Below are 25,182 nucleotides of genomic sequence, written 5' to 3' on the forward strand. Positions count from 1 at the left end.
AACCATGAGGAGGTGGGAAGTGACGATCACCATTGACCACAGTGCCTACCAACCTACTTTTTGTCCGAATAAATATGTTTTTTTATATACATACATGCAAACATAAAAGATTTTGTGGGGAGATAAAAAATACTACGTTTTAATTGGATCGATATTAATACAATAAATAAAGAAAAACGATACTTTTAGAAATATCGATAACAACAGGTAAGGTAACAGGTAAGGTAAGAATATCGGGAAATATGAAAAAATAATAATGTCACGATACATGCGACATCGACAACAATAAATTTGTAGATATCGATATAGTAAATAACGATAAATCAGACCTTTAAAAGTATACATTTAACACTAATAAAGGTGCTTACAATAACTGTAATAATGACAGTAATAACTCCTTATCAGCTAAGCTTAAAAAATATACGATAAAAGATACTTTTGAAGACATCGAAGACGATAACATTGTTAAAAATTATAAAAATAGTTATAGTGGTGACAATATCGATTTCTAAAAATTAATAATAAAATATATCGATAAAGCTAAAAAGGAGCGCGATGATAGTTTTTCGATGAAAATAGTAACACTGAGGTCGGTATCGATATACGAACTTACAGTAAAAATTCTTATAATTTTATCGATAACGATAGCAATGCTGATGACGAAAAAATATCGATAAACAAGTCGATAACTACGTAATGCTCGTTCTCGGCCCACACAAGCACGCTATCTTTAGTTTTTTATACAAATTAACTTTTCGAGTTAAGTATTCCACATTTCCGCTATTTAATCCCAAGTTTCGTGAATATTTTTAAAGAAGTTACAAAAAAAAAAAAAAATTGTCTTCAAAGTGCATATGAAAAATATGCAGCAAAATTACATTGCTTGCCATCGGAAAATGAACCTGCTGAGTTCCACTGATTGCTGATTTCTGCCTACTTTTGCTCGCAACGGTAACAAATGAGCTTTGTGTAACGCCAGCAATTTGTAGGCAACAACAACCACAAACGCAAATTTACAACAAATTCGAACAACATGAAGGCGACGCGGCACCACATGCTGATAAGGATCACCCTTCGGCGCATTCCACATGCCAAAGCGACAACAGCGTCGGCGGTGGTGGCAGTCAGTGTAAGTGTTGCCAACTACACACACAAGCACTTGGCAAGCAACAAAGATTGCATGCTTGCGATTTGTTTCATTTGATATGTTGCTGAAGGTGTTGCTCTTGTTCTTGTTCTCGTGCTCATATGCTCGTGTTCGTTGCAGTTGTTGGCGGCGTTGGCGGCGTTGGCGGTTTTGGCGGTGTTGGCTCGCCGCTTGGCATATTCATATTATTCAAGCCTTTTTGGTTTTTTTGTAAATTTCATGAGAAAGCATTTTGTTGCCGCTTTCACTCAGGAAATTTCATGTTTTGCTTTTATGTCGGTTTATTTGTAAATTTAAAAAAATTTACAATTTTCGGCCCTTGCCGTTGCCAAAAACCTAAAGCGAAAAAGCGAATAAAAAAACTAACCCAGCAAAAAATGCAACCAAACCGAATGCTTATCGAAATTTCATAATCTAAATTGCAATTTTTGGTTGTGGCAAAATGTGAACATTGAAGCGCGCATTTCACCTGCTTTTACAACGTAAAAATAAACGAATTTTAAGTATTTCGTTTACAATAATTGGGCAGCAGAAGAAGAAGAAGCAGAAGAAGAAAAAGATGAAGGTGAACATCAAAAGAACATCAAATCGCTGGGAGAGGGCAAGGCGCAAGTGCGGCTTGCAGTGTGGCGCAATGCATGAGATATGAATTATTAGCGCATATACATACACATACACACACATACCACTTTCATATACATAAATACGTAATTACGAAAGTTATGCATGCATACGTGGGGCCAATGCAGCCGAAAGAAAGTTCTTTCCCAGCGCTGGCACTTGCACCGGCGATCGAGGCAGTCGCCGCTGATTTATGCCACTTGATAAGGCAGCTAGCTAGCTGGTTTGTTGTTTTTGTAGTTGTTGTTAATTCGCCTTTCGCTTTGTGGTGGGTGGGTGCAGGCAATGGGGGGCGTTTGAGTAATTTACACAAATGGGCCGGGGCAGCGGCTGCAGCGGCATAATTTAAGTTAAAGAAATGCGCTGCGACTCATTAAGAGCGCGCAGAGATAAAGCGCATATGGATAAGAGACTTGAAAGACAAGAAAGGCGAACACAGCTAAGATGGCTAATTTGAAATGAGCGATCAGATGGAGCTTGAAAATTTCGTGGTACACTAACTATCAATATTAATTTAAAAAAAGCGAGTTGAATAAATGTGAAAAATAAACGATGTCTATATATAAATATGGACTACGGAGCAGCTTATAAACCAACATCAAAACTAAATTTCAACGGATAAAAAGCGCGAAAAAATCAAGTTCAGCTAAAATTCACAAACAAAAAAAACAGACACTGCGAGTTATATTGGCGTTTGAAAATACACTGATTGATATTACTAGCGCACGCACATACATACCTACATAAGCACATGTGTGTGTGTCTCCATTCCATTTTGAATGTGGTTGCTCGTTTCCAGCTCCAAGTATAGCTTAATGATGATTGCTGACCCCCAAAAGGTTAACATTTTTAAAATAATTCACCCTAAAGCAGCCCGAAAGTCAAAGTCAGCTATCGACGACATACATATCATAACAACAGCAACAACTATCTAAGTATCTACCTACTAAAAGTTGTAAATGAACGCACTTGCGTAAAGCCTTGCGAACGCGGCCGCCGCCACCGCCGCCGCCGCTTGAAAGGCGGACAGTCAGCCAGCCCGCTTGGTAGGCGGTCGCAAGTCAACGGCCAGCGACGTTCGGTAATCGGTGAATGGCAGTCTGAGCGACTAACTGCTCGAGCAGACATATAATTAGCATAAATGAGGAGCTTAGCGGTGCTAAGTTTTAGTTTTAAGCCTCGAATAAACGCTAACTATCGACGACGAAGTTGAATTTGAGGGACTACATAGGTACTTGCGCGCGTCCACTAAAAAAAAAAAAAAGTGAAACCAAAACAAAAAAGCTTAAAAAATCGGTACATAGAAATCAGGTGTGCGCCGAAAATGTTTGCAGATTCAGCGCTTTTGCAAATTTTTTAGGTTTTTGTGTGTTTCTTTTTTTTCTTCGGCCATTTATTGCTTTCGGTCTTTTGCTATTTTTCCCGTCGGCTAAATGCGGCAATTAGGGGCACAAATTGCCGTCAACTGTAATCGTTGTAGCAATTAATAAAGATTTTTAATTAATGTTGCAAGGTGGTTTTGCCAAAAGTGGGTAAATATAAGGGGGATTTTTTACACTTAATGGATTTACAAATGCATATGGACGTAAATGAAAGAGGAGATTCAAAAAAAATATAAAAATGTTTTCTCGTTCGCCAAATTTTAAATGAGTTAAATTTTGCGTTTTTTTTTGGTTGGCGTCAAGTCGGCGCAGTATCCAATAATAAGCGATATAGAGTTTGTGAAAATCAGTAACAGAATCGTTTCAAGTGGAAAATCTCTTTGTTCAATCTATAGTCTCATCCGTACTGGGCATTCGCTGTGAAGGTGTTGCTTTGTTGAAGTTCAAGAACTCAAGAATCTGTTTCATCTACGTGGAATCCAATGGGAATATTTCATGGCCAACTCATCAGCGGTGTCCAGAAGTACCTATAGTCCGTTATGTGCACTGTTTGTATCTCAAATCGTTACTTTAGAATGTCCTTTGTTGTTGTTGTAACTGCATACGAATTCTTCAAAGAGTTTTTAGGGGCGGTGGCTGGATTGACAGTCTTTGGCCAGATACAAATCCGGGTCGTTCCGGTTACGTACACCCAACTGTCGTGAGAACGTTTAGAATGTCCGTCGTGGCGTTTGGGTGTGGCAGGTAGTGCCTAACTACTGCAGTTTCATGGTCGTCAACAATCAAACGGGTATCGTTTAATTTGGGTCAAAAGAAATCGGTTATCATTGTGCTGTAGCCCTGGCTATATCGGCTCGTCTCCTAGTCGTTGTCGTCAAGCTCAAAAAATGTCGTTAGCAGTGATGGTCTCTACAACGACGCTTTCGAAAAAACGACCAACGAAGCCGCCGGTCTAAAATCCAAATCCGCACCAAACAATATTTTTTTTACTTGTTATATTTTTAATACTTGTTGAACCTAGTATGGCATTCATCCGAAAATACACCACTCGCTGAGTACGGAAAGCACTTGAAACTTCCGTTTTGTGAATTCTTATATCGAAGGGGGATATTATAGAATATTTTAGTATTCGAAGGGTAGTTTAGGGTAGTAAAGAAGATTGGGATTTATTGATCAAAGTTTTGATTTGCTAAATTAACCCACTAAAAAATTAACTATGGATGACGAAGTATTTCAGATCGAAATGAGGCGATAATTTCTTATATTTGGCGTGGGGATCGCGCGCAAGAGGAAACAATGGCGTAATGACAGACAATAGAATAGATAAACTTAGGATGACAGTATCAGTCATACCGATGGACTTAGATAGGTTTAGGTGGCGTTGTAAGGACAGAGGAGTCAGCACAACGCCCATGGCTTTGCGTTAGCTGGACGAATAAGAGACTGGACTTTTATTTTCAGTTTCTTCTTTTGCTATCTTTTGTACCTTTTTTTTGTTATTGTGGCGCTGGCGAAGCGCTCAACTTGCCACTTGACCTTGCAACCTCTAACCTGCGGCTACACAACACAAGTTCCATTTGAGCTTCCTTTAAAGCCCCAGTTCTCTGTTCGTCAGGACAGTTTTCATCAAAGGTCTCATGGCGTAGTTTCCGCTCCATTTATCACTGCAAATGGCTTTACAATATATCCGTAAACGGTGATATTTACTTACATATATTTCTGGACGTGAAATTTGCTTTTATTAAAAATATTTATTTCAAAACTGGAATGCGACCTGAGTCGCAGTTTTCAGCTCAGAGTTCCATACTGAGTTCCCAGACCAATTCAGGAATACTACACATTAACCATGATTGTCAAGTATATATATATATATATATATATAACAGAGAGATTGCTATGTTATCTGTAGAACCCTATCATTCAGCTTTGAAGGTACAATCTCTGGCATCGGTATCTCATTCCAATCCAAACTTCTTATACTAAGTTGCGATCTTAATTTATTGCAGCCATCCTACAATCGCCACAGTTTCTTTCTGTGCGGAATGCCATGGTTACAATGAGACTCGTGTTCTATTTGTTTAAATGTTTAATTTAGTTTTTATCTTCTTAACTAATTGCAACTGTGTAAAAAACACAGAAAGCGGCGCATTCCCTGAAAAACTCAGATTCCATTGAGATTCCACGCAAAAAAATAGATGTGTTTCCGCCATTACTTTTGCACTATAACAATTTTTTCGTATATAATTTCCAACTTAATCCGGCGGATATATAGTAGTTCACATTAGCGCGCACACTAAAAGCGCAATAAGTTGCCAGCAATAATTTGCTTATTACCGTTAAATATTAACATATTTATTTAATTTCCGTGCACAACGCGTAATTCCTAAAAAAACACATTTTTTATCAGCTTTTTTTTATGCGAATTCTAGCGAAATGCAGCGAATCGGCACAGTAGCTTCCATTGCTATCAAAAGGCAATAAACACCCGATTTTTATGCTCCATCGGCTTCGCTGCCGATAAACTTGTAAGCAGCACTTACCTAAGCATTGTCCAATAGAAATGAATGCGTACACTTTGTGGCGAATTCGAGCCGGCAAGGCGGCACCGAGCGGTTGAGTAGAAAAAATGGCAGTTGGCATGAAATTAACGCGCTGCCGGCGCACTAATCCCAACAAGCGTTATGCTTTAATCAACATTAGCTGACATGGCGGCAGCAACCGCAATAGATGCCGGCGCGCACTCAGTAAACGCAAACAAAAGACTTTGTAGTGCACTGCACCACTATTGGGCGCGACGAATGCGCGCGCGCCCCCCCGCGCTCTCTTCTAGCCTGCAGCTATGCAAACTGCGTGCTGTCCTAGATGCACGCAACTAACTTTCGAACTATGCAACTATGTGTAACAATAACAACAACTGCCTTCATGGCTGTCAATGCTGCTTGCGGCCAGCTGCGCTGGTTCCTTCTCGACTTATTTAATTTGGTCAGTTTGTGATGCCGCGCGCCGCCCCCTCCCCCGACTAAGCAAAAGAATAGTACGCGCTCGATTACGCTATGCTGCCACAGGTTGCACGTATGTTTGTGGCACGGCACGTTCACTTGCGGCGCCTTCAACATGCTAATCTGGCCGCTTTGCTCGTCGTAATAATAACATTGCAATGGTTTAATTTAGCAGAAAACTATCGCTGCCAAGTCGGCGGCTACCGGATAGCGCGCACTGGCTATAGCACCAATTGCTTTACAAGCAATAATACTATGCAAACAGCAACAACAACAACAACAATAAGCAAAGTGGCATTAAAGTGGTGGCGCGACCGAGTGGCTGAGTGGCGTTTTGTGCTCCAATTGAATGAGTACAGTTGGTCAGTTGGCTGCCTGGTGGACGGACGATTGGTTGGCGTGATCGTTGCCGCAGCAAGTGCTGGAGTGGCAGCAGCAAAAGCAGCAAAAAAAAGGAAAACAACAACAACAACATAGTGAACATTGAGTGCAGCAGTGCAACAGTGCAACAGATGACGACGGCAGGATCGTTTTTAAGTCGCCTGCGTACGCATGTTGCGCTTTTTCTTGTATGCAACGACCGTAAGCCAACAGCAGCAACAACAACAACCAAAAAAAAAACCCAAGAGCTGCTGCTACAATAATGACTGGCGAGTTAAATTTTCGCTTGCTAAATTGACTTTGATCACGCGATGCTTTTTGCTACCGGCGGCTAATGCGGTTGCGGCAGCCAAATGGTGGCTGGTGGCTGGTGGCTGGTGACTGGCTGTTGGTGTTGGCGGCGACGGTGGCACGTCTCTGAATGCCACACAGTTGACCAGTTGACCAGCAGGAGCAGCGGCAGCAGCAGCAGCAGCAGCCTCAATTGCAATGTCCGTGCCACTGGCGTAGAGAACAGCAGTAAATGCTGAAGCCTTTTTGTTGCTGTTGTAATTGTTTGTTGTAGCTGCGGCCTAGCACAATTTGCGAACGGAAGTTGGCTGTGAGTATTGTTGCCCATTTTGCGAATTTTTTCTTTCTTTCTGTTTTTTTTTTTTTTTGAATTCTGCTTTTCGTGTATTCGGTATATATTTTTTACCACGTTTTTTTTTCGTTGGTGCTTTTGCTATTGTTACTGTTGTTGCCGCAGCAGTGGCTGACCAAGTTATTGGCGCTGCATTGCAACAAGCTGTGCGGCTATATTGCGAAAATAATTACAATCGACTGGCACAAAGAAGCTAGCAATGAAATGAAAAAAAAAAACGAAACAAAGCGAAGCACAAAAGCAGCAACAACAACAACAACAATGAACTGCTAAAGAGTAAAACGCAGAAGCTTGAAAAAAAAACTACGAAGAAGGACTAAGTTACGTGAAAAAGTGGCAAGTGGAAAAAGAATTGCGCTTAAGAAAAATGTGTAACATGATTGCTGTTAATAACAATAACAACAATAATAACAACAACAACGCAAGTTTGCCATGCAACGCATGTTGGTGTTGATCCGCCTCGACGGCAGCAGATAAACTGCATTTACAATTGAATTTGGGTGTAATTTCTGCACAAGTTGCACCAAGCAGCACAAAAAACAAAAAAGAAAATGCAGCAAGCAACAATAACAACAATAAGAAGAAGAGTATAAAAAAGCATCTGCAACCTGCAAGTAGCAGTTGCCAACAGTAGCTGCAATGCCGACCGACCGACCAATGCAATGTGGCAATCAACGAGTGGCCAACTTCTGTGAAACATGCAAAAAGAAGGCGGTGTCGGCGATTGCCTTGTATTTCTGTAGCAGTGAGACAGCTACATACATACTTACGTGGTTATGTACTTGCCCCACAACAGCAGCGGCAGTAGTGTCCGGTCAGCAGGAAATTGATATTATATGAAATTATCCACTTGCAATCTGTCGTTGTTGTAGGTGATATGTGTTGTTGTTGTTGTTGTTTTTGTAGCAAAAGAATTAACTATGCAGGCGCTGATTGGCAGCAAAAGACAATGATGAATACGAAAAACAAAAGAAAAACATGCAAGTGTGGCATGATCAGCGGCAGTTTGAAATGCGAAAAGGCAAAGAAAAAAAAAAAATAAATAAAAATAAAAAAAAAAACAAGTAATTTTAAGCAAAAAACACAACCGACTTCAAGTGTCATATAAAAATTTAAGATTATCGTTAATTTATTCATGATACCATGGTCCGATCCGAACTAAATTAGTATGGGGCCACCTCTGAGGTAACACGAATTATAGGTTAATATTTTTTTCTGACGGTGTTATGCACTCTTTTCCATATAAAAAATTACTTTGTATGGAAGAAAATGCGTGATACCGTCAGCAAAAAAAATTATCAAAAATCAACGCGATTTTTGAGCAACTTAAAACTTGCACTTTATCACTAGAATTTATTAAGCTATAAAACTGCACTCCAAAAATTATTCTAGAAATTAAAATGCTTGGAATGGGGATGATAAGTTTGTGGATTTTTTTTAATTTTTTTTACAAGATCTGAAATTTAGATTTATATGGTATTTGTTAGATAAAGAGCTATACTTTTATATAAAAATAATGAACCTTAAAAAATTAAAAGAAAACTAGTCAAAACTGGTAAAAATATTGATGTGCTATCTTTTGTCGCGGAGTGTAAAAGTTCTAAAACAATGTTTTTTGAGTAATTTTTTAATAAATATTTTTAGATCTTGGCAATTTTTATTATTTGCGGGGCAATGTCGACTGTCGATGTCGTGTTGCTGATGATGAGCGGAAAGCTGCTCGAAATTCATACAAAGTTTTGTTTTTAATTCAAAATAAAAAAATAAAAAAAAAATTGATTAAAACAATTTTAGAAGCTTAATAAAAAGGTGTTTTTGTTTCATCATACATTTCATAATTAGTTTTTATACATACGGCCCATGATCTCGAGCTATCAGCGATAGAACTCAAAGGAAGTACAATTTTTACTCTTTTTATTTGACCCTGCTTTGGGCTGAAATCAAAAAAAAAAGACAACAACTGCCTCAGTTGTTTGACACGAATGTAGACAAATCCTCCTTCGTTTAATCTATTTACTGCATTCGTAGGTACACTTGCTTTAATTCTCTACTCATCGCTGCTGAATAGAAGGATCTTTTCTTTGAAGCGTCATCACTTATACGCACGTAGTGTGCACCTCTGCGGAATCGTTGTAATTTAATGCACTTAACCGTATCTATAATATCCCAGGTACACTAAACTCACGCGAATAGTCCTCCTGCAAGCTTCCAAAGACTCATCATCTTTAGTCCAAAACAAATTTGAAGAGAGAGGCATCTCCTTTTCAATTGCTCCTCGAGCGCTAAGTTTCAATTGTTGGCCAGATTTATTCTCCGCTTGATCTCCAAGCTGATATTAAGAGTGGTGTTTATAATATACTACTTCGAAGTTGCAATTGCTAATAGTGACGTGCGTCTCAATAGGCGACACATTATTCAGTTTTGCCGGGAGCTACTATGTCTTATCCTCGTTCATCGTTAAACCAAACTTCTTTCAGCCGGAAACTGCGGCGCTCGGGATTAGCAATCATTGCTTTACAGGAATACAAAGCTTGAGAAATATGAAATATGAAATTATCCACTCAGATGAGATTCTTCATCGTTAAAAGTCATTCCAGGAATTTTATGGACGATTTCTGGCGTGATGACGACCTCTTTTGGGCGACCTGAATGCTCGTAGTAAACCATTTTGTAAACAGTGAAATTTATGATGCAGAATCCCCGTAGAATTTACCAGGCCTTATCTTTATTTCGGCGATGGATTTTTTACGCCAAAATTAATGCTTAATCACCACACGAAATTTACTTTCTTCCATTTTCGTTAAAATTAACGAGGTAGTCTACTTTCAATGGCTCTCAAACACAAACTATTCTATTATTTTTCAAAAACAAACTAACTATTAGTCTATTAAAAGAAGGCATTTGACAGGAGCAGTATTGAATGTACAGTTACTGTGAGGTGAATTCAAAAAGTCACTGATTTTTCAAATTGCCCTCATAGCAAAACGCAATCGTACAACCAAAAAGTATGTTTATGAAAAAAATTGGGGCAACTTCATAAAAATGCAACATAAAAACCATAATGCAATTACAAAAAAAAAATATCAACACATATAAGCAAAAATAAATCCATTAGCCAACTCTGTTGTGTGTGTTGTTACTAACTATGTTAACATTAATTGTTACTCTGATAGACTCGTACTCGATTACTACTCGACTCGTACTATGCATATATTGACTTAGTGTTTTTACTTGAACGATAGTAAAAAAAAAAAACAAATTCCAGTTGAAATGACCCCGCCTAGCAAGCAACTTGCCACTTATACAATATAAAATGGAATACATATATAAAGTCGCCAGTCGCCAACAAATGACAATAATCACTCGTTCAAGCGGCAGCGATTAATGAGCGTAGTCACTGCTTTAATGCGTCCATTGGCTTCAGTTGAATGTCCAACGATTGCGGTGGTTGGAACGGAACGGAATGAATGAATGAGGCAATGAACCAGCAACTGATTGATCGAGCGATCGAGGAACTTAAATATCTAGCTATGTATGTATGTACATACGCCAACGAACAAAAGGGTCAAAGGGTCGATTGTTGGCGACGCGACGTCAACAAATCAAAGAACTCCATAGCGTACCACTTTGTATTTATTGTACACATAGCAAGTGTCGTGGAATTCGCTGCTGATTAGTGGGTAAACGCGCCTTCGCATATACTAAATACAGAGCAACATTCTTACCTACACACATATTTACATACGAATTTATTCATAAACTTCGTATATATACGTATATCGCTAGCTTAGAAAGAAAAGTTGCTAAGTCCCATTTTAAAAATTTTACAGGAGAGGAAAAAATCTTCCTATGGCCATTTTCTTTAACTATTTCGCAAGACTTTGAATCAAACATTTCGCGCGTTTAAAGCAAAGCAAAACTCCATAAGAATCAGAAGGTTTCGATATTTATTAAAAGATGTCGTATTATTTTGGCCTTATCGGATTTGTGGTGCTTCTTTTGGACTTAGCAAATTTTCCTTTTATTGCTTATGAAGAGGAAAAAATAAAATAAGTACCTTTATAATTTTCGAAACGATGCGTACTAAGTTTCTCTAGCCTCTTATATCAAAATATGAGTTTTCATAAAAAGTGGACTTAGCAACTTTTCATTCTAAGCTAGCGATATGTATTTGTATAGTTAAAAATCAATTCAATTAAATGAAATTGCCGCATTCGATATTTAATTACAGTGCGCCTGTCTGACTGCAGCAAAACTACCAACGATCAGTTGTTAGGTGGATTGTGGCAACAACTATACTTCAGCTGCAAATACATAAATAGCTAAAGCAAACACCAACACAACGCCGCTGTCATAAACGCCATTTGCGCTAACAAATAAAACTACATATGTAGGTACAAATATATTTGTGAGCAACGAAGCTTTTTGTATCGAAAAAAAGCTTTTTGCTCTCCACAAACCGCACGCCAATTAGTGTTGTTGTCAGAGCTGCCAACCATGCTTAGTTGTGAAGTGCCATATTGAGGATAAAAAAGTGCCGAAATGTGCCAAATTGGAAAATAAAAGTGCCAAAAATGGTGCCATTCTTTTTGAATCTTCCTATTTAGCATTAAAATTAGTAACACATTCCTAAATAAATAAAAGTCCAATGCCAAAATAAGATAATCCAGTTGTATACGCTATAGAAATTAGAAAATTTGAGTCGAGAAAAAGAAGTACAGTGTTATCTGGCTGGAGTGAACACCCGATGCTACGAACACCTCGAAAGAGTGAACATGAAAATTTTTCCATTGAGTACTCTATAGAGTGAACAATTTTGAGTCTTTGTAGAGTGAACAAAATTTAAAACCAATTCCTTTCAAATTCAAAACTATAACGACAAATTTGATAACAAAAAAGGTAATCTCTTCGCCAGGCCGATCCCGTAAATCCCCGTATCAGGGATCTCAACTCGGAAATTCGGCAACTAGTGAACGTACATAAGCGGAAGAAATGGGAAGACCATCTGAAGACCTGTAACTTCGCCTCTGGTGTGAGCAAGCTTTGGTCAACCGTGAGGTGATTGTCCAATCCGACGAAGCGTGATGACAGAGTTGAAATATCTTTTGGCGACCACGCTACGTCGAACCCGGAGCGATGCGCGAGCTATTTTAGCCGAAGGATGCAGTATCCTCCGGCAGACAAAGCCAAACGTAGAGCGACCAGAAGGCTGCACAAACTGTCAACACTAAGTGCGCCTCTTTTTTCTCCAGCGACAAGGTAAGGATAGCCATCGGGAAGACGAAAGTCTCCAAAGCCATTGGACCCGACGGAATTTGCATGCTGATGCTCAAAAATTTGGGTCCTGGAGGAGTGGACTATCTAACCAAGGTCCTCAACCTATCTATGGCCACTCTCATCGTACCAGACATCTGGAAAACGAGGAGAGTGGTTACACTGCTTAAACCGGGGAAACCGTCCAACAAAGGAGACTCTTCTCACCCGATAGCTCACCTTTCCCCGGTAGCGAAGACACTAGAGGCCCTTCTACTCCCACACTACACAAATCACTAGACCCCAGCGAAGCATCAGAATGGGTTCCATAAAGTGCACAGCACAACAACAGCACTTGACGCCATAAACTCCCAAATAATTCGTGGCCTTAACCGAAACCCCCCATGTAAGAGAACTATTCAAGTAACGCTACTAGAAGACAAACGATGGGCCAAATGAATTCCCGGCATACGGAGAGACGCGCCATGACTCGCAGCATATCTTCGCATGCCCACTGAACCTCACCTGCTAACGCCTCTGGCCTTATGGACAGACCCCATCGAGGCTGCACGCTTCCTTGACGACAACGATACAACAACAACAGGAAACCTGTGTTGGCATTAGCTGAGGGAAAAGACGACATTTCAGAGTTCTTAAAAATCTAACTTTAAAAGACGCACTGCGCAATAAAATTGACTTTAAAGAACAAAAAACTCAATCTGGATATAGTGAACAATCTGTTTTCTATGAACTGGTCTTGCATTAATTAGTTCACTCGACCCAGATAGCACTCTAAAAGCAAAGGATTTCACAAAAATGTATTGAAATATCACTATTTGTCAAAAGTTGTGCCATTAGAATTAAACGAGGGCCAAAAATGGCACGGTTGGAGCGATGTTGGCAGCCCTGGCTGTTGTTAGTTCATGGCATTTGTGCCATAGTGTTGGTAAGCTTTCACTGTGATTGTAATTTTAATTTCGCTGTTACACACGAGCGCGCCTTTGACGCTCTCTCTCGCAAAAGCGAAGAAAAATGGAAAAATGGAAAAAATGAAAAAAAACGCGGCGACTAGTTTGCTTTGTGTGGGGGCGTGTCAACAAAGCGCGCATACACACTGATCCATTAAAACGCTCACACACACACATGAGCTGCTTAATTCAACATTTATCTGTGCACGTTTATCGTGCTTATTGTTGTTGTTGGCCATCGCATAGTATATGTGCGCTGCGTTGGGATCGCGTTGTTGGCGCGCCAGCCGTAACGTGGCGCGCACGCTCATTGGTTGCTCGGTTGGCTAGCGCGCGGATCAGCGCTTGAATTGGCAATGAGCGTAGGAGTAGTCGCGCGATTGTTGTTGTTGTTTATAGTCGTGGCGCTTTTGTTGTAGGCTTTACTTTAAGCTTCATGGCTTCAGTTGAGCTCCAATTTTATTAGCCATATTTTGTGCTATGCTACGCGGCTCTGCGCTGCTTTGTTTTCCTCTTGTCGGCCTTCATTCCCTGTTAATGCTTGGTTTTTCTTCTTCATTATTGTTTTTTTTTTTGCTTCGCCATTGTTTGCTTTGCATTTATTGCGTCGTCTTGTTGATTTTATTTGACGCTATCAGCGCAACATCAGCAATGTAATGAAAGACCAGCAACAAAGCAGCAACAGCACAGTGAGGTGAGTGAGTATTGCCTGCAGCCATGAATATCCAAACATATTTGCACTCCTTCATGTCAGCATACGTATGTACGCACATGAGCGTAGCCAGGTAGGGGCTGCGGGTGCTCGAGCGGCCCCCCTAACTTTCAAGTTTTCCCTATTTGTAGAGGTATATAAAAAATAGTACCCTGAAATGCTAGCTTAGTAGTGTCGACCAGACGCCCCCCTTAGATTTCATTCTGCCTACGCCGATGCTTACGTACATATGTACGTTAATACATAAGTAGGCACATGAGAGTCGTACCTTCGCTGTTTGCTGAGGCTCTCGTCAATCCGATTGGCTTTTTGAAGTGCTTCGATGGCGTCTCGTCGGCTTTGTGAGGGATCATCATTTTAATGGCCTATCAAGTGGGCGAACAAGCGTTGGGGATCAGTTGCGCGCTTGAGTTTCTGCTGCTTCCTGTAAGACTTTTGATAAATAGATATATTTAAACTTTTTTTTAGTTGCGTACCTAACTACGCGTGTATGTATTTATATGCCGATGGTTGCATACAGATATAGAATGGTTAAATGCGAAAATTCATACAAATATAAATTACAATGTGAGACAGCCAATTTTACGCATAAAGAATCAATATACTTGCGAAACTAGGGTCCTAAAATAGTAAAACTACGTTTTTTGTTTGTCCCTCTAATCTCAGGATTTTTCTTAAGAGGATTTTGAAATTTGAAAAATATGATTACTTCAAAAATTTATTTAAAAAATTTTATACAAATATGAGGAACAATTTAAAGTTTTTATATGTATTTTATTTTTGTGCTCATTTTTTTATAGTTGCATATTTTTTAAGCGAGTATTAAGGCATACGAAAGATATCAACCCCTCTAAGTTTATCTTAAAATTGTTCCATGGATAAGCTGCGTGAACGTGTAACCTTCTTAATATTTCCAGCTCAAATTCAATAACCTGGCTTTGATAAAATACCACTCGTAAGTCGTGTAGCTAAATGCCTCCAGGGGTATGCATCATGCGATGTTTAGATTATATGGCAGATGTCGGCTCTCCCTTTTCCATTTACTGAAATTTTTACTGTCAGTATGGTACTGATAAAATAAGTCTTCTTCACAAATTTAAAATACTTCCAGAGATTTTCTATCCTTCCAGAGATATACACTTGTGATCAGCTAATTAAGCCAGCAACATATTGACAAATTTTGGCTAATTTTCTTTTGTTAATTTAATTTTATTATTTTTCCATAAAAGTCTAGCTTATTATATAACAAACACCACATAAATCCAGATTTCAAACTTTGTGCAAAAAAAAGTTTCAGCTAGATTTTCAACTTTTTAATTTAACTAATCGCTAGATTAAGGTTTAAGCAACTTGGTGCGCATTTCATCAACGCTATCAAGGGACACTCCGGAGTGGACATCAGCTGTCTGCGGAACTTTGTTGTGAGCACCCAGTGCTTCTCTTATTTTTAACACAGTTACCGTTCTAAGAATTTGTGTAATGTAGTATCACAATGGACAATTAAATGATGTCTAAGTGAGTCGCCTTCGTGGGTCTGCCACTATAACCTAACCTAACAAGGCAGGGAAACATTTTGAAGCAGCATCCGGAACAGATTTGCAAAGCGTACTTTGAAGGGTTCCACTTCCCATCCATCTTCGGGGACTTCTTTACTTTTACAAGATTATAATGGTAGCCTTCTTATTTGGAGTTCCTAATGTTTAAGGTACATCCCTCATACAATTAAAAAAATTTCTTTGGCGTAGTTTCGCCTAAAGAAAATCTTCTCTCTTCACAAAATCTGAAAACTGCCTCCACACCGCGGCACATTGGACAGGCAGCCGAGGTATATTTGGTTGTTGGTCTTGGAACCCATATACGTAAATAAAATTTGAAATTTTAGACAATTTAAAGACGAAATTCTCGTCAAAATAAAATCATCTGCTACCGGTTCAGTATGCTTTGCTTCACACAGAATATTCAACATGCGTTTAAAAAAACCTTTGAAAAGCTAAATACTAGTGAAAGTTCTTTTAGAAATTTGAACAATAATCATTGCCATCTAATTACCCAGTTTTGCTATGTAAAATTATAAATTCAGAAACCATCTACATAAATATGTGCTCCCCTATTCGAATCACAAGTGTCCAGATTGGAAAATAAAAACTGGTTCATAGGCATGCCATTTTAATGAGCTCTTAAGGCGCCAAAATACCGAATACTCGACAAATACGGGACATTAAAAAAGAAATACAGAACATTTGGCGTCCGGTATGAAATAAATAAATTACCTGGACAATTGACGAAAAAAGAGGACTGTCCCGTATAATACAGGGCGGATGGTCACCGTAACTATAGGGGTCAGTGTACACTACTTTGAGGTCAGTAACTCTTTTCGCGCATCTACAATGATTCTAAATGGATCCCGCATACGAAAAAGTTGATTCTTTCATAAATCTCGCAGATAGGTAGGACCGCAGTGTAATCCAAAATTATGTGATTTTGTTGTCTTCCGTTTCAGAGGGGCTTTCAACAACAACATTTTTAAGATCATACTCAATTTTATGGAAAATTCTGCTAATCAATCGATTGCAATTGAATTTTTTTATTTTTTTTTGATAGAAAACGAGAATAAAATATATTTGCAAGCGCTTTAAAACAAATAGTACGCAATAATTTATAAAACGTTTTCGAAAGTAGACCACAACGTAAATGCTGTTGAATGGAGCCTGATTAAATCAACACAAAATTCATTGACCAATGAATACAAACAATAAATAAATCAATTCATTTATGTCGCGGCAAAGAGTGACAAAAGATTGCAATCACAGTAAAACAAATGCAAAAAATACATAAGACTTATGTATTGCAAGTGTGGTAACATTATGACTTTAAAAGGCAAAATAAGTTGCCAAAAAATATCAATTTTTTTTTGTCTAACTTTGCCGATATGCAAATTTGGGGCGCAACAGTAGCTGACGACGTTATGGTGATGGCATAGGGTTAGCGCCGCAGACGAGGCAGGTGTGCTTGCGGCGGCGCTTTGACATTTAATGCAACGCAGCAGAAACTGCGACAAAATAGCGCCATTCATCATTTTTAGCAAAAAAATGACGAAAATATTTGAAATACAAAAATAATAAAATGGCATAAGAAGCCATTGCTTAGCAAGCATGAAGAGCTTGTTTAACAGCACAACGACAACAAAAAAAAAAAACAATGATAGAATAACAAAACCAACAAGTGCTGTGAAGGCAAGAGCAACGCTTGAATGTGACGAAACATTTCCAAAAGTTGCATTCATTCAAAATGCTGCTGCTGACATTCGCATTGCGGCGCTATGAGACAGCAAATGAAGGCGTAGAACAAAAAGAATAGCGCATCGAAATGTTCATTTTTTTTTTTTGTATTGTTGGCTGTCTGCGAATTGGCATTATGAGCAAACAGTAAAATAACGCGCATCGTCGAATCGTGCATCACTTACTTGCTTACCACAATTTTCGCAATTAAAAAAAAAAAACAACGCGCAAAAAGGTAATGCAATACAACAACTCATTGTCGCTTTTGTCGCTTCGCCGAATGCGACGCTGCGTGGTTGTTTTGTTTTGTTTTAATAATAACAACTTTTAGTTTTGCACTTTTGCTGACAAGGGCTACCTACCACAACACACAAAGTGGTAACAAGCATACCAGCTACATGAAATAATAGAAACAACAATAACAACAACAACAACAAAATGCTGTTAACAATGCCAACAAATGTAAAATGGAGTGCAAAAAATTTCAAATAAATAAACACCGCGCACAAAACGATCAACAATGCAGCGCTGTGCAGCAACAACAAAATTTTATAATGTAGTTATAGAAGCAATGGTGATCTTGTTAACAACAACAACAACAATAAGTGCAGATTGTTTTTAAAAGCGCTTTGGTGCCAATAGCAAGTGAAGAAATGCACACCTAGGCGGTAATTAAAAATGACAATACAAACAGGTAAACAACAACAACAACAATGCGGCAACACATGGAGAGAACCAAAGTAGAGGAGGTAGTCGAGTTATTTTAGGTAAAAAGTTATGCCATTCATGTTTATGTAGAAATTATTCAACCAGTTGTGGAAAGATTTTAGTTCTCCTACGATTTGTGGCGTGCCGACAGTTAGAATATACTGCGCCAAAAATTCTACAGTTCTAAAAAATAAAAAATACGAAATTACTGTATTGACTATTTTTATTAAAGAAAATAAACCCACTCTTTATCAATAAGTTTTTACATACGTTTTTTATAACTTTAAAGAGGAACAGAAAGTAGGAGGAAGGGCGCAGCAGGTCTTAAGACAAGTGGAGTAGAGTAGTAATTTTTAAAATTCATTCAAATCTGTAGTAAATTTACTCCATTGAAGTAAAGTCTGAACCCTGTGCTTCATTCATTCAATTCCCAAATTGACCACAATCTAGAAGTCAAGCTCCGTTACTTACTTACATATATCTTCGTAGATTTCAAAATTTTAAAGTGTAATTGAATCATTTTCGAGCAAAATCAACACTTAAAATTTTTTGGCCGATTTTGAAATCGGAGCTAGTTTTTAGTAAACATTTATAACGCAAAATTTTGTTCGTACATATGTATATTTCGACAACTATCTTCACAGCGATGTTGTTCACGGTATACGAATGAGCTAAGACGCCATTAATGACAGCTTGACAACTGCCCTGAACGATCTTTCATAATTTCCCTTGTACGGCCATGGATTTGTTGTAATTTTTGCTGAAATATGCGCACTGGCAATAGCGCTGCTACTTTTCTGTCTCGCATTGCCACACTGTGTGCCACTCGACAAGGTGCAATGTGCAATGCAGTTGTTGGCGATAAGAATGCGCCCACGAACAACGACAACGACAACAACAGCAGCAGCCACTCGACCATCGGCGACAAGGAAAGGGACACTTTGCCAGCAAAATGAACCGCAGCAAATCAGTAGGTAGTAAATATGTGTGCTTAGCCGATTATATGTATGCAGAAAGCAAACACACAGCTACATATGTACATTTAATGTTTATTTGTGTTTGTGTGTGTGTATTGGCCTTCAGTTGATTTCGACGTTGGGCGACTTGCTGCTGCTATTTCATCCAAAGTGTCGTCGGCAAACAATTCAAGTTCGGGACGGTCGGCACTGCAGCGAATTAAAATGTCAACAATATGTTTGTGTTGTTGGCAAATATCATTGGCATTTTAGCAGTATTTGTGTGTTTGACCATTCCTCTATAGCTGCGCGTCGAACCTGATCGCCCACACGGCTTGCCACCAGCCAACGAAGCGGCGAACTAAGAACCCAGAACAGCCAATGCAAGATCTGCTGCTGCTACCCCCCTTTTGTGGTTGTCATAAGTGTTGTTGTTTGCTGCTGCTCATTATTCGCACTCGTTGCTGCTTGTTTAACTTATTAGCTCCTTATTTTTTTATTTTTTAGTTTTATTTGCGTTACAGTTTATAAGATGTGCGAATATCTGTTGGTGTCGCTTTCAGGCCGCTTCGTTCATCCTTTGGCAAATGTGAGTCAATTGTAATGACTGCTGTTGTAGTTGTTGTCACTGACATTGCTTGTGCAAGTACATACTCGTATACTATGTAGCGGCAAGAAAAATTGTTGACATTCCGCCGCTACGCCGCTTTTTGATCGAAAATTTTTGTGCGGACAATTCAAGGGCGCTGGGGGGGGGAGGCGTTTTCAGTACATAAATAAAACTTCGCATTTATTTTTCGTGGATGTTATTTGCCAACTTACTTATTTTTATAGATATCTTTGGCGTTGAAAATATGGTTGAAATCTTTTGAATTTATAGATGTACATAGGTATGTGCACAAATGTATGTATGTATGTATGTATATGTGCAAGATTATTGATCTTTCTCGTCCAAGTTTACAATTTGCTTTATTTATTTGTTAATATCGTTTGCGCGAAATATCGTTTTTAATACATGTGAATAAACATTTGCAATTCTCGAAATACACATTGGCAAGTTCAATAACTTAAGCTGCAGCATTTAATGATTGAGTGGTATTTTGAATGCTTCACAAGCAAATAAATCATAATGTATGGTGTGAAATGACAAATGGGTGGTTGGATATATCAGCGGCAGTTTTAATTTCACACATAGTAACTTTGAATGCAACCCTGCACCTCCGGACTACTACCTTTAGGTAGATTACTGTCAAAGTTGAAAAAAGCTGCGCGATTTATGCTGGTATTCAGTAATTCAATCACATCTAAAGTCGCTAAATTTGAGACTAGCAGCTGAAATGGAGCTTCAAATCTTAATAAACAAATTACTAATTGAAAATTACTGAAAAAAAATTTTTAAAACCTTCCGAACATTGTCAGCGAAATAAAGTATTACTCTACTATAAAAAAATAACAGAAAAGCGTACATACACCCAAAAAAAAAACTTCTCTTAATTGAAGAAAAACTGCAATCAAAATGAAGAAAAATGGGAACGAAATAGCACTAAAGAAGTTTTATCATCTTTTCATGCCCAACATTTCTTCAAAGTGATAGATTACATCCACGGTTCCATATTTTCGTGTACGTTTTTACACATTCCAAAGAAAAATTTTTTCCTCATTCGGAAGAGTTTTCGACATTAAAGTAAGGAACGTTTTTTTTTGATCCAGAGATGGATTTTTGGTTCAGTGTATACTACTCAAATTAAATGTCTTCAGTTTCGCACCATTGGGTAGCGTTATTCACACTACTGTTCTTGTATTAGTATCCCCTATACTAAAATTTAGTTGCCTTTCTGATTTAAGCAAAATCCCACTCGCAACTGTGTCCGACCACTTTGATAATAATGTCACACCCTTTCTTGAAATTTCGCGTAATTATGACTTTTCAAAAAAACACCAGCTGCCAACTGGGCGAAATTCGTTCGAAATACCTAGCAATTTGCAGCACCAAAGTATAAAAGCCAAACGAAAATTAAGCAGATTTAAGCGTAAACGCTTTATGACACATTACACATTATCCACTTAACTCGGCAAGTAAGTACTACTCATACTTTTTTTTTGCAATGTATGTATGTATGTATGTGTGCAAGTGTGCGTGTGTGGCCTGGCAAAGTAGACAGACGCCAGTAGTCAACTCCAACTGGATTGTCGGTTAATAAAGTAGCTGAATGGAGGGAAAACCCAAAAAAAAAGAAGTACTCACAACAAAGAGAAAATGCAGCCACAAAAAGCAATGCTGAGTTGTGGATATAAACAAAAAAAAAAAACGAAGAAAACAGAAAAAAAATGAAAAAGGGGAGCAAATAGCAGAAGCACAGAAGCAGACCAGAAAACTTAAAAAAAAAGCGCGCCCGCTGCTGTTTCGGCCATTTTTTGCGCTGCAAGGTCCTTGCAAGTTTGCAGCATAATTATGAAAAATTATGTATGTATTCGAAAAAAATAAAAATAAAAATTAGGAGTAAAAAATTGTAGGCACTGAAATTATAAAAAACCCAAAGGAGTCAAGTAATTTATTGTAAACAGCTACAACAACAACGCGCCAAGCAACTGACTCCACTAAAAGAGAAACGGAAATGCCGCTGAGCTTCCTTTATGGCCATAAAAGAAACAAAAAAATAAAAATGAAAATAAAAAAGTTTGCTCGAAGGCGTAGTACTTAGTGGCATTTTGCACACAGTAAACAATAACAACATTCAAAAAAAAAAAACAATGGCAATGCGCAAATGAATGAAAGAGAAAATACTTTATTACAATTACTGCGCTTTTTATTCTAGTCCAAAGTTATTTTATTTTATATTTTTTTTTTGTTTTATTTCTGCTTTACTGCCTGTGTGTTGCCAGCATTGTTCCATTTTTATTTTCACACAGCCACACGAAGTGCGAAAATTTATTATTACACAAAAGTTGTTCTTTTGCGCCTTGGTGCACATTTCAGTATTTTCTTTTTTGTTTGGTTCAATATACATACATAACTACATATATGTACATATGTATGTGTGTGTGTATGAAGACATTTATGTTTTAGCTAAAAGCGGGCGGTTGCAAGGCAAAAGTTTTTGGCATGATTGTCAGCACGTTGTTTTTTAATTACCCTAATTATGATTATTAATTGCACCGTTGTTTGCTTGGCGGCGGCGGCGTCGGCTGCGGCAGCGGCGGCAGCGGCGGCAGCGGCGTTTTTATTGCCAGTTCTGCAAAAGTCAAGTCGTCACAATAGTTTGACAATTATTAAAAAAGTAAAATACAAAAAAAAAAATATACATAAATATGTAAATGGAAAAAATGCAAGTGACTAAAAAATAATTTGAGCTGCGGCAGTTAATATTTGACTTTTGAAGTACGGCGTCGCCGTTTAGGCGCTGTGAAAAGTTGATTGTTCCTTTTTACTGAAAAGCGCTGAAAAAATTTCCATTTGGTGAATATTTGTTGTAGTGCCAAAATATTTGTAGCCACTCAAATAGGTGATGAAGAAAGTGGCTCTCAATAATACAAGCTAGCAATCAAAATTGTGGGTTAATTAGTTTTAAAGTGACAACTCTGCACAAAATATATCAGTGTAAGAATTTGTTTTTTTTTATCAATTTTTTATAAATTTTTTAGAGCTACTATTGAACACTCTCATATCCAGAGTGTTAAAATTTTAAATTGATTAGTGCAACCGGGTGTCAGGTAGCTTAAAATATTAATAATATTTTGGCGTTTAGACTTTTGCAAAGTCTAAGGCCGAGGTTCTCCTCCAATAAGTAGGGCGCGCCTTGATGTTCTAACACAAATGAAGGGGCCTACATTTTTACACCGCCACCGAATAGCAAATGGGTTTTGTGAGAAGTTTTTTCTTTCCATAAAATTAATTTTATGTATGTATAGTATATATACTTATAAATGCAATATTATTGCCCAAAAAGTACGATGTCGTATTTCCAAATAATTTGTCCACCTTCAATATCCAAGCGAGCTGCTTTTCATGCCTTTGTAATCATCTCTTTCTCGCCTATTGTAGCCAATCTGCGCAACAAAGCCGAGAAGTGCAATTTTACCTGTAATTTTCCATCAGCAGAAAGTTTAATTTAAAAAGTTTAAAATTTACAGCAAATCAGTATTTGCTAACATCAATTTTCTGCACCAGAATCGAAAGCGCATGTACGCATTCTACCGTCCTCCCATTCCACTTTTCTTAAAAAAAAAAAAAAACAATACATCGCATAATAAATTTGTGCGAAATTAAAATGCAAAATTTCATTTCAGACAAATTATTGCCGTTTTGGTCACACAATTGTTCCACCGACGAAAAATACATTTCGCTCCTCTTTTTTGGGTTTAAACGCTTCATTTGCTTGCCACACAGCATAGTTGGTTATTCTAACGGTTGGACAGCTTTGTGGTAGAGTGGAAGGCTAAAATATTTGGCTATGCAACAAAAGTTTGTCGAAGATCGTAAATTTGCACTGTTGTGGCTGTGGCGGCGTCTGCGGTGGAGGCTGTGACTGTGGTTAGAAATCTGCTGTTATTTGCTGCAGATCGAATTCGGAGGTGTGAAGCATTGCTAAAAGATGGACACTGGGCCGAAATTGCATGCGATTGATTGAGAATTTAATTATAGAGCAAATTCGCTATATTCGCATGCCTCCATTTCTTAGCTCTTAAGAATTAAATAATTATTAAGTTGCATGAATTAATTCACTTCGATACTTGCTACTTGTACTCCGTAGCTTCACAACTCTAACAAACAGCTCATTATGTACTTTTTAACCGTTTAACCGCAGCAGCCATTCAACTGACACCTGCGCGCCATATTATCCCGTCTAGTTTGCTATGTCCTCGCCATGCTTTTCGGCTAACCGCATTCGCATCACAAACTACCTCAATGCTATTCCTGTTAATCCTGCTGATTGCCCAGCAAAACACAATTCGAATTCAACCTGCTAAAGGTGCAATAGACACCACAGCGGTGGAGGCAAGGTGTTGCACGAGCTGCCACAATAACCAGCATTGCCATTCGTGTGGCAATCAGCCGCATATGCCGCCCACTAGCGCACTTCGTCGACTCCATTAAACCTCATCAACACGGCTGAACACAATCAACAAATGAGATTGCGGATGTGGCTGTGAAGTGACAGTTTGAACTGCTAACAATTTGCCATATCAACACATGCAACTCACCAACCACCCACCCACAACACCACAAACACACACACACACACACACTTTCCACTCTACTGCGCTGTCGGTAAATAATTTTTTGACTTTTGTAAATGCCTCGACCTCTGCCGTGTGTTCCGTGGAGACTCAAGCACGTGTGCGACGTCATTTTTGAGTTTTATTGTTGTTGTTGTTATTGCTAGCATGTCACTAGCTGTTACACTGCCGCTATTGTATATCTGGGGTTGTTGTTGCTCTTGCTGCCTTCAACGCCTTTGTTAAGCTGAAAAGGACTTTTTCATTCTCTCCATATTTACCTTCTTTTTCTCAGCCAGCTTTTAGTCCTTTGGCCATCTTCTGTCCATTCGTCCGCACCTGCGCGCTGCCAAGCAGTCAAGCCAATATTTACAGTTAGCAACCTTTGCAGCCCGTGCAGTGTTTGTGTTTTGCAAGCAGCGCATATGGCATGCGGCGGCCAGCACAGATTGAAAGAATCGCACGGAAGAAAAAAGTGAAAGCCGTGAAAAGGGGTAAGAAGTTGGCGCAAGGACCAGCCGACTGTTTAGCTGGCACATTAAAACGCTCTTTGCACTCGTAGCAACACACACGAGCACTTGCCCAGAGAGTCTATTGCGGGCGTTGTTGCCACAAATGCTATTTGCCTCGCATTTTGCTGCCCCTGAAGTCTGAAGTTTGTATAGGACTCATGGCGCGAGGACGTGAGTACACAAATATCCATATTTCACAAGGATAAGCGCATTGCAGCAAATGTCGTCATAGTTTACACTAACACCTGCATAGCTGCATAAACAAACAGATGTCTTCCAGTGAAGGGAAGAGGCGCACTCCTACTACTGAGGCACTTGTGCGCACTTGCAAACTTCTTGCTGTTTTGTTTGCTTTCGCTAGGGCGCTAGTCACCTTGAATTCGAGGTGTTTACAGTTTTGCCATC

At 38.7% G+C, this 25,182-nt stretch overlaps 1 protein-coding gene across 1 annotated transcript in view; it reads left to right on the forward strand.

The window, feature by feature from the left end:
- Nucleotides 1-25,182, forward strand: part of LOC118748073 (zinc finger protein 628) — a 53,078-nt gene that overhangs the window by 23,043 nt on the left and 4,853 nt on the right. The window lies entirely within an intron of this gene.

This window comes from Rhagoletis pomonella, unplaced genomic scaffold (genome assembly GCF_013731165.1).
Source record: "Rhagoletis pomonella isolate Grant_MI unplaced genomic scaffold, Rhpom_1.0 Rhpom_scaffold_00012, whole genome shotgun sequence".
NCBI classification, from domain to species: domain Eukaryota; kingdom Metazoa; phylum Arthropoda; class Insecta; order Diptera; family Tephritidae; genus Rhagoletis; species Rhagoletis pomonella.